Consider the following 11,199-nt stretch of genomic DNA (forward strand, 5'->3'; position numbering starts at 1 on the left):
GGTCCCATTTGCAGCAGCGGTCTCAACGTTTCCAAGGTGGCACAGACCAAAAGAAAAATGAAGTAGCCGGAAATCGGGGGTGAAAAAAATCCAAGAAAAGAAAGATTTCAATTGGGCTGCATCCGGACATCCGGGCCTTCGAACTATCCTTCCGGGCCTTTTGATTCGTACAATTTCAGCCCACCAGAACATGGAAGTTCGGATTTTTCTCAAAAAAAAAACAGGAATGTCCTATGCTTCGCAAAAACAAAAAACAAGGAGATTCAAGATATAAGTTGTAAAAATAAAGATTTAAAGACGAACTTTTATTGTACATAGAGGATGACATGCTGTCCCATTTTGCAGCAGAGGTCCCAACGTTTCAAATGCGGCTTGAGATCAAAAGAAAAAGAAAGTAGCCAGAAATTAGGGGGTAAAAAAAAACTCGAAGAAAAGAAAGTTTATTGTACATAGAGGATGACATGCGGGACCCACGAGTTAGCAGCTTACTCAACGTTTCCAAGGCGGCAGGGGATCAAAAGAAAAAGGAAATAGCCAAAAATCAGAGAGTGAAAAAAAACCCTAGAAAATAAACTTTTGTAGTACATAGAGGATGACATGCGGGTCCCATGAGCCAGCAGGTTCCTCAACGTTTCAAACGTGGCATGGGATCGAAAGAAAAAGGCAAGTGACCAAATATCAGGAGCCAAAAATAATCCAAGAAAAGAAACTTGATTGTACATAGAGGATGACATGCGGGTCCCATTTTGCAGCAGCGGTCCCAACGTTTCAAATGCGGCTTGAGATCAAAAGAAAAAGAAAGTAGCCATAAATTAGGGGGTCAAAAAAACTCCAAGAAAGGAAAGCTTTATCGTTCATACAAGCTGACATGTGGGACCTATGAGCCAGCAGCTTACTAAACGTTTCAAAGGCGGCAGGGGATCAAAAGAAAAAGGAAATAGCCAAAAATCAGAGGGTGAAAAAAATCCAAGAAATCAAACTTTTATTGTACATAGAGGATGACATGGGGGTCCCATGAGCCAGCAGATTCCTCAACGTTTCAAACGTGGCATGAGATCGAAAGAAAAAGGCAAGTGACCAAATATCAGATGCCAAAAATAATCCAAGAAAGGAAACTTTATTGTACATAGAGGATGACATGCGGGTCCCATTTGCAGCAGCGGTCTCAACGTTTCCAAGGTGGCACAGACCAAAAGAAAAATGAAGTAGCCGTAAATCGGGGGTGAAAAAATCCAAGAAAAGATAGATTTCAATTGGGCCGCATCCGGACATCCGGGCCTTCGAACTATCCTTCGGGCCTTTTGATTCGTACAATTTCAGCCCACTCCAAAACATGGAAGTTCGGATTTTTCTCAAAAAAAAACAGGAATGTCCTATGCTTCGCAAAAACAAAAAACAAGGAGATTCAAGATATAAGTTGTAAAAATAAAGATTTAATTTATCCGTTTGCAATAGCTCAGAGCGAAATACACTGTTTATTGTCTGCAAAATAATCAAGATATCACATGTTTCTTGTACGGGGAGGCCGACATCGTGGACCCATGAGCCGCCAGCGTCGTCAACGTTTCAAAGGCAGGGGTCGAAAATAAAAAAACAAAAAATCAGTTGGTAAAAAAATCCAAGAAAAGAAAACATTTATCGTTCTGAGAGGATGACATGCGGGACCGATGAGGCAGCAAGCATCCTCAACGTTTCCAAGGCGGCAGGGATCAAAAGAAAGAAAAAGGAAATAGCCGTAAATTAATTAGGGGACAAAAATAAATCCACCAATGGAAACTTTTATTGTTCATAGAGGATGACATGTGGGACCGACCCGCCAACAACGTCCTCATCATTTCAAAGGGGCGTGGGATCGAAATAAAAAGGCAAATAGCCGTAAATTAGGGGTCAAAAATAACTCCAAGAAAGGAAACTTTTATTGTTCGTAGAGGATGACATGCGGGACCCATGAGCCAGCAGCCTTACTCAACGTTTCAAAGGTGGCATGAGATCGAAAGAAAAAGGCAAGTGACCAAATATCGTGAGCCAAAAATAATCCAAGATTTATTGTACATAGAGGATGACATGTGGGTCCCATTTTGCAAGCAGCGGTCTCAATGTTTGTAATGCGGCTTGAGATCAAAAGAAAAAGAAAGTAGCTAGTAATTAGGGGGTGAAAAAATCCAAGAAAAGAAAGTTGATGGACATAGAGGATGACATGCGGGTCCCTTGAGCCAACAGCTTACTCAACGTTTCAAAGGGGGCAGGGGATCAAAAGAAAAAGGCAAGCCAAAAATCAGAGGGTGAAAAAAATCCAACAAAGGAAACTTTTATAGCACATAGAGGATGACATGCGGGTCCCATTTTCCAAGCAGGTCTCTCAACGTTTCAAACGTGGCATGAGATCGAAAGAAAAAGGCAAGTGAAAAAATATCAGGAGCCAAAAATAATTCAAGAAAAGAAAGTTTTATAGTACATAGAGGATGACATGCGGGTCCCATTTAGCAAGCAGCGGTATCACCGTTTGAGAGGCGGCAGGGGATCGAAAGAAAAAGGCAAGTGACCAAATTTGAGGTGCCAAAAAAACTCCAAGAAAATAAAGTTTTATAGTACATAGAGGATGACATGCGGGTCCCATTTAGCAACGAGCGGTATCACCGTTTGAGAGGCGGCAGGATCGAAAGAAAAAGGCAAGTGACCAAATATGAGGTGCCAAAAATAATTCAAGAAAAGAAAGTTTTATAGTGCATAGAGGATGACATGCGGGTCCCAGCTAGCAGCAGCGGTATCACCGTTTGAGAGGCGGCAGGGGATCGAAAGAAAAAGGTAAGTGACCAAATATGAGGTGCCAAAAATAATTCAAGAAAAGAAAGTTTTATAGTACATAGAGGATGACATGCGGGTCCCATTTAGCAGCAGCGGTATCACCGTTTGAGAGGCGGCAGGGGATCGAAAGAAAAAGGCAAGTGACCAAATTTGAGGTGCCAAAAAAACTCCAAGAAAAGAAAGTTGATTGCACATAGAGGATGACATGCGGGTCCCATTTAGCAGCAGCGGTCTCAACGTTTGAGAGGCGGCAGGGGATCGAAAAAAAAGGTAAGTGACCAAATATGAGGTGCCAAAAATAATTCAAGAAAAGAAAGTTTTATAGTGCATAGAGGATGACATGCGGGTCCCAAGCTAGCAGCAGCGGTATCACCGTTTGAGAGGCGGCAGGGGATCGAAAGAAAAAGGCAAGTGACCAAATTTGAGGTGCCAAAAAAACTCCAAGAAAAGAAAGTTTTATAGTACATAGAGGATGACATGCGGGTCCCATTTAGCAAGCAGCGGTATCACCGTTTGAGAGGCGGCAGGGGATCGAAAGAAAAAGGCAAGTGACCAAATTTGAGGTGCCAAAAAAACTCCAAGAAAAGAAAGTTGATTGCACATAGAGGATGACATGCGGGTCCCATTTAGCAGCAGCGGTCTCAACGTTTCCAAGGCGGCAAGGGATCAAAAGAAAAAGGAAGTAGCCGTAAATCGGGGGTCAAAAAATCCAAGAATAGAAAGAATTTTGGTTCATAGAGGATGACATGCGGGACCCATGATCCCGCATCGTAAACGGCTCGATCGGAGAACGTTGAACGAGATGGCGCGATCGAGAAAAAAAACAATGCCGAGAGGCTGCCATCCGGGCCCTACATCCCTCGGCGGTGCGGATTTGCGTTGACTCGGCCGGCGAACCCGAGAATTCGCGATGCACCACGTCCCGGCCACCATACGCGACGTTTTGGCCGCTTTCGTCGGGCTAGGTGGCCTCAAAAACGAGAAAAAAAAAGTTTTGACATGCACCACGGAGGGACCAAAATCGTCGGCCATGGTACACCAGCAACCACGGCACGACTTCAACTTCGTCGGCCATGGCAACTTTTCTTGTAGTGGGATGTATGAGTTGTAAAGATTTCTTTAGGTTGGTTGCACTTTTAGAATGGTTCTCAAACAAGGTTCTTATTAGGGTTTGGTTATATTAGCATCAAAATCAAGTGATATAAGACATCATAACAATCATACACATAAAGAATAGTAGTGGAATAATATGTGAAGAACAGATTGTCAATTTTAAGTTCTACAGACATGGTTGATGATTATCGATATTATACTTGAAAAGAATAACTTTTGAAGAACATGTTGTTTAAGAAATATTGAGTATTTCAAAGAAGGATTAGGGTTCCTAAGGTTTGATTGGTATTTGTACTTCAAAAGAATAACTCGTTGAAGAACAAAGTTAATTAAGAACATGAACTATTATATATAGGTGTTATGGCTTTCTAGGGTTTACTATTGAATTCATTTAGTTCTTGGATAGGAACTAGTTGGGTTTTTAACTTGGAATGGATTTCTATATAGCAAGTATTGGTAGATTTATTGCTATGGTTTCTTCTAAGCATTATATCAAAGGATGGTTATTTAAGATGGTTCTATAAATTAGCTATTAGGGTTTACTATGGTTTCACAATTGCTTTACTAAATAATCTCTAATTGTTTCTAAGCTAAGTGGTTTATCATTTCCTAAGTAAGGTTTAGTTGGATAGGAACATGTGATGTGATTTGCTACACAAGGTTGGTATTAGGGTTTATCATCATGGTTTAACTAGGGTTTGATGGTTGAGGTTGATCCTAATGGTGTGGTATATAGGATTGGTGATCAATGGTGCTAATATGTGGTAGCAAGCTAGGGTTTATACCTAGGTGATACTAGTGAATCATATAGGTTTTAATTAAGAATAGGAACATGAAATGATAATCTCATGTGACTTGGTTTATGCTAATGGATCATAAGCATGCATTCATTGGTTTCTTACTAGGGTTCTATAGGTATAGATGAACCTCACATGATCACATGTGATAAGCAACTAGGGTTTTAGAGTTACTACTAAAGTGTAAATATCACATGGGTTAAATCCTTAGGGTTTTAGGTTTGCACTAATTTAGGATGATCACCTGAAATAATGGAATCAAGGTCTTACTCAAATTGAAACTAGGGTTTCTAAGTTATGGTATAACTCCTAAAATAATAATTGATAAATAGAGTTGTGGTTACTAATTACTTTGAATCAAAATTAATAATGGTTTAACATTTTATTAATTTTCCACAAGATTTAATAATTAGAGTAACTCCTATTTTGGTTTTAATTAAGAATCAGGGTTTAATATTTGTTATTAGGGTTTAAAATAATTAACTTGTTAACTAAAGATGTTTAAGTAAATAAGTTTTGGATTTACCAAAATAATATTGGTTTATAATATTTTCTTAAGTTATTACTATTTAAAGAAAATAGAAAATAGTAATTTGCAATTAGGGTTTATAAATTACCACTAATAATTAAGTTAATGCAAATATGGTAAATAAAATTAATCCTAACATTTTACTTAGTTACTGAATAGTCAAAATTTAATTTTTACACTTAACAATTTATTGAATTCAAATTGTATTTTAAATAATTGAAATGTCATAATTAATAAGGTTAAAAATAAGTGAAATTTCATTTTGTCACACATTTTTGTTTTATATTTTATTTGAATAGAGTTTATTTTTGTGAGCATTTTGATATATTATTCATATTTTTCTGAGTTGAAATTATTTTTCTATGATTTTACGAAGTTTCTGCAATTTTCTGGAATTTGAAATTACACTAAATACTAAACATACCGGTTCATGTACACCCGCAGCGACTGACTGGTGGGACCAAAACATATGTATACTGCCACGTTGGCGTGGACAAGTCAAAGACCACACGGGGTCCTACAGGCCACGTCGGCCTCGCCGGTCAATGACCGCCGGTGGTCAGCGCACGACGGCGCCGCCGTTTTACGGCCCCCGGGAAAAACTATCGGGATCATTCGACTCCACTCGAGCTACCGAACACGATGGTCGTGTTGCCCCTCGAATAGATCACCGGAGCTTCGCCGGTATTCATGTCCGCGGCGGCGCGACTCCGGCCAAACGGCTACTTGGCGCTACGGTGGATGATTCGAGAAGATAAAAGGTGCTACGGACGCGTAATCATACCCTCGAGTCTTCTGAGATGGTCGCCGGTGATGATTGAGGGCTCAGGCGAGCTCCACTTCGCCATTCCCGGCGATGCACTGCGGAAGAAGATCTTGAAATTGACGTTGTACCGGGCCTTCCTTGATGCTCTGCTCCTCCAGATCACTCAACTCGATCAAACGCTTCGATTGGGCTACTCCATGAACTCCGGGATGCTCCCAATCGACGGCGCCATGGAGGTCGCTGGCGACAGAGACTTGCAGCTAGAGGAGGAATTAAGAAACGAGGGAGGATAAGGATGGGAGTCTAGGGTTTCTCGAGCCGTGGCGATCTCTCCGACCTATTTATAGCTCCAAGCACTGTCTGGTTCGACGGCGATGCTTGGCGGTGAGCGTCCAGGATGCGGCGGTGTTCCAGGTTAGGGTTTCCGGGCGGGAATCGTGATGATCCTACTGGCAACGGATTCCAAAGTAATGCGGTCGAGCTCTGGGACGTCTGACGAGGTCCGGCTGTTCTTATCGACATCGAGGACGTGGCCGAGGCTTCACCTCTGCGCTGTCGTCGCCGGGGAAGAAGAAGAAGAGACCTTTTCTCTTCGCACGATTATTAAAGCTCTCGAAAGGGTATCTCGTTTCGGGCTGGGCTGTTCTTGGTCCTCTGCCGGGCCACGTTGTGGGCTGCTGCTGATCTGGTTGGCCCAACAGGTAAGCCAGGTGAGCCTTTCTCTTTTTCTATTTTCCTTTTCATTTTCTGTTTTCATTTTCTGATTTGTGTTTTGTTGTTTGAATCCACATTTGAATTCAGTTTCTTTTTGCAGGTTCTAAAATATTTGAGTATCAAGATAATTTTATAATCATGTTTACTGCATGGTTTTATTATTTTAAACAAATAGTTTGGTTAGGATTTAATTGAGATCTTGTGAGACTTGAATTAAATAAAAATGGTTTAGGTATTTATTTCAACTCTTTAAGTTTGGAAATCAAACCTATTTTGAATGATTTGAAGTTTATAACCAGTGCATGGTAAACATGCCATTAAGTTTTGTTATTACTTAATAATATTGATGGTTCATATCTATTTTAATTATAGCTAGAGTTTAAAATAAATGCTATTGAGGATGGATTTGGGTTCATCATTTTATGTGAGGAATTTATTTTTAAGAGTTTAAGAAGATGGTTATATAACCTCTATAATCATCAATCAAGCTTTGACTTAACTTATTTAGGATGAATCCTATAATCCTCATAGTTAATTCAATTGCTCTTGTGGTGATTCTATTTTATAAAAATAATATTTCATTTGGTTCCCAAAGCAAGTACTTGGAAAGCCAAATAGAATTGAATATTGGTTCACTCTACTCACCAAAGGAATTTAGTTTATAAGTGTATATGGATTGGTTTATACTTGTGATCCATGATACACAAGTTAGGACATAATATTCTATGTGGTATGAATTCTACTTGAAAGGTTTAGAGTTTTGGGAATACTTTACTAATTGAAGTATTAATTAGGCATGAGGTATGGCAGTGTTCTATTTATAATCCAAAGTAATGCTTGGATTGGAATTCAAATATGGCCTAGGGTTTTAGTTATGATCACCAATGTGATACACAACTAGTGTTAGGGTATGGTATAAGCTTTGATCATATTTTAGTGACTAGGGTTATCCTCCTTACTTAGGTAGAATTAATGTATCAAGGCAATGCTAGGTTTGTCTTAAGTGTTCAGATAGGCAGGGTTTAAATACCATATCATTACTACTCTATACAAGGCATGAGTATTGGTCTGGATTAACTACTATTGATACATTTATCATTTCATGAGAAGAATGAGATCTATTGATCACATACATAGGTTTAACTTATTACCTCAATTTATAAGGAAAGATCATGCATTAGACATGATCCACTTATTCCACACTAATCTCTTTAATACTTCTCTCAATACATTTACTTAGATTCTTAGGGTTTATGATCATCACACAATTTGTAATGATCAAAGTATTGGCCTTATAATAATTCTTTAGTGAATCATGGTTCTCTCTCCAGGATCTAGTATAAGTCCATATACTTGAGTATACATATGTAGCTTAAGCTCTCTGAGATAGGTAAGGTTTTCTCTAGGGTTTATGATCAAGTTGTAATGATCACAACACTTGCCTCTCTATAATTACTAGAGATGGTTTCTTACTAAGTCCATTAGAGTTTAGTACTTGACTTATATTTATTATAACATTGGTTAGTATCAACAATTACCTTTCTTGGACAAGGTTTAAATATTTAGCTAGGTTCTATTGAATGCATAATATAAGCATCTGAATAGTTCTCTCCTTTCTCTAGGTTTAATGGAGTGAGTTGGGAAACAAAGTTGAAATGGTCAAGGGTTAATGAAAAATGAATATGAGTGTTCTTGACTTGGTTCAAGTATTGTAGTTGAAAAGATATACCATGTGACTCAGGGTAGGAACATTTATTTAGTAGAAGACATGGATAAGATAAGTAAATAATAGTTTCTTAATTAATTGTGTTCTTTGATTTAGGATTGAATAATTATTCATGTGTTGTTGTAAGGAATGTCATGTTGAGATCTTTTATAAGATCTTGTAGTTGATCCTTACTTAAGGTGTTGTTTGTTATAAAACTAATTCTATTTGATCTAGCCCATAGATCAAATCATCTCTACCCAAAACAAGGTTCTAGAAAAGGTCACAGTGAAGTTTATAGCGCTTGACTTGATGATCTACTTAAATTCCATCAAGTCAAGTGAAACTTCAGTTACTGTGGTAATTTTATTTGAAAGCGCGAAAATTCCCCGGATTTTCTATGCATGAATGCAATGCACACTTTGGTGTTCTCTCATTTTATTGCCTCTAAACCTGGGATATTACAAAGGTTGTGATGTGCTGTTGCCACTAGGGATAAAACATTGATGTTATGTCTAAGGATGTAGTTGTCGATTACATTACGCACCATACTTAATGCAATTGTCTGTTGCTTTGCAACTTAATACTGGAAGGGGTTCGGATGATAACCTGAAGGTGGACTTTTTAGGCATAGATGCGCTTGGATGGCGGTCTATGTACTTTGTCGTAATGCCCAATTAAATCTCACTATACTTATCATGACATGTATGTGCATTGTTATGCCCTCTCTATTTGTCAATTGCCCGACCGTAATTTGTTCACCCAACATGCTTTTATCTTATGGGAGAGACACCTCTAGTGAACTGTGGACCCCGGTCCATTCTTTTATACTCGAAATACAAATCTGCCGCAATACTTGTTTTATCGTTTTCTCTGCAAACAATCATCTTCCACACAATACGGTTAATCCTTTGTTACAGCAAGCTCGGTGAGATTGACAACCTCACCGTTTCGTTGGGGCAAAGTACTTTGGTTGTGTTGTGCAGGTTCCACGTTGGCGCCGGAATCTCCGGTGTTGCGCCGCACTACATCCCGCCGCCATCAACCTTCAACGTGCTTCTTGGCTCCTCCTCGGTTCGATAAACCTTGGTTTCTTTCTCGAGGGAAAACTTGCTGCTGTGCGCATCATACCTTCCTCTTGGGGTTCCCAACGAACGTGTGAATTACACGCCATCAAGCATATTTTCTGGCGCCGTTGCCGGGGAGATCAAGACACGCTGCAAGGGGAGTCTCCACTTCCCAACCTCTTTACTTTGTTTTTGTCTTGCTTTATTTTATTTACTACTTTGTTTGCTGCATTATACCAAAACAAAAAAAAAATTAGTTGCTAGCTTTACTTTATTTACTGTCTTGCACTCTATATCAAAAATACAAAAAATTAGTTATTTGCATTTAGTTTACTTTTGTTATCATGTCTAGCTCTGTACCTGTTACTTCTTCACCTGAGGAATTAGTTTTTACTTTTAAACAAGGGGATGAGGAAAGTTTTAAAGATGCTTGGTCCAGGATTTTTACTTCTTATCGTAAAACCGAACCTCAAATGACTCTAAGTTTGCTCCTTAGTAATTTTTATTTTGGTCTTATGATTCGCTATAGATATGCCTTGGATGCTCTAGTGGGAGGAGATTTCCTTCATTGTAATGGGGATCAAGCTTTTAATGCCATAAAGAAGTTGGTTGCATCACATGATTCATCTAATAACTTTGATTCAGCTCTTATTAGCATTCATAATAGATTAAACACTCTTGAGACAAGTGCATCTCGCTTAAATGAAAATTATGGATATATTCGTAACCGTCTTGATCAAGTTTTAGTGAACTCTGAACCTACATTGTGGAATCCTACTATTAAAATTGTCATAGGTGACCAAACTCTTCGTGCTAATTGTGATATTATGACTGAATTTTGCCTAATGCCTAAGGGTATTCATAAATCTTTGAAACTTTGGGAATTCACTGAAGGGGGAGAAGGAATAACTCTTATTGATAACTCTGTTATAATTCCTAAAGGGAAATCTGCGGGTGTGCATACAACCATTCTTGGGATAACAATATCCATTGATTACCTTGTCATTGAATGCGCAGGAACAGGACAAATCACACTCGGAAGATCCCTGCTGAAATTATTGGGAGCAGTCATAGACGTGAGAGAAGGCACCCTAAAATTCACCTCTACACCCGGGGGTAGCCATATATTCCCTAAGCCAAAGAGTAAGGACAAGAAAGGTAAGGGTAAAGCCCAAGGTAATGTCAATGCTTCATCTCTTGATAACACTTGAGTTACACTTTCTGCGCCTAGCTGAAAGGCGTTAAAGAAAAGCGCTTATGGGAGACAACCCATGTTTTTACTACAGTATTTTTGTTTTATATTTGAGTCTTGGAAGTTGTTTACTACTGTAGCAAACTCTCCTTATCTTAGTTTTATGTTTTGTTGTGCCAAGTAAAGTCTTTGATAGTAAAGTAAATACTAGATTTGGATTACTGCGCGTAAACAGATTTCTTTGCTGTCACGAATCTGGGTCTAATTCTCTGTAGGTAACTCAGAAAATTAAGCCAATTTACATGAGTGATCCTCAGATATGTACGCAACTTTCATTCAATTTGGGCATTTTCATTTGAGCAAGTCTGGTGCCCTAATAAAATCCATCTTTACGGACTGTTCTGTTTTGACAGATTCTGCCTTTTATTTCGCATTGCCTCTTTTGCTATGTTGGATGAATTTCTTTGATCCATTAATGTCCAGTAGCTTTATGCAATGTCCAGAAGTGTTA

The sequence above is a fragment of the Lolium rigidum genome, chromosome 1 (genome assembly GCF_022539505.1).
Source record: "Lolium rigidum isolate FL_2022 chromosome 1, APGP_CSIRO_Lrig_0.1, whole genome shotgun sequence".
Taxonomy (NCBI): domain Eukaryota; kingdom Viridiplantae; phylum Streptophyta; class Magnoliopsida; order Poales; family Poaceae; genus Lolium; species Lolium rigidum.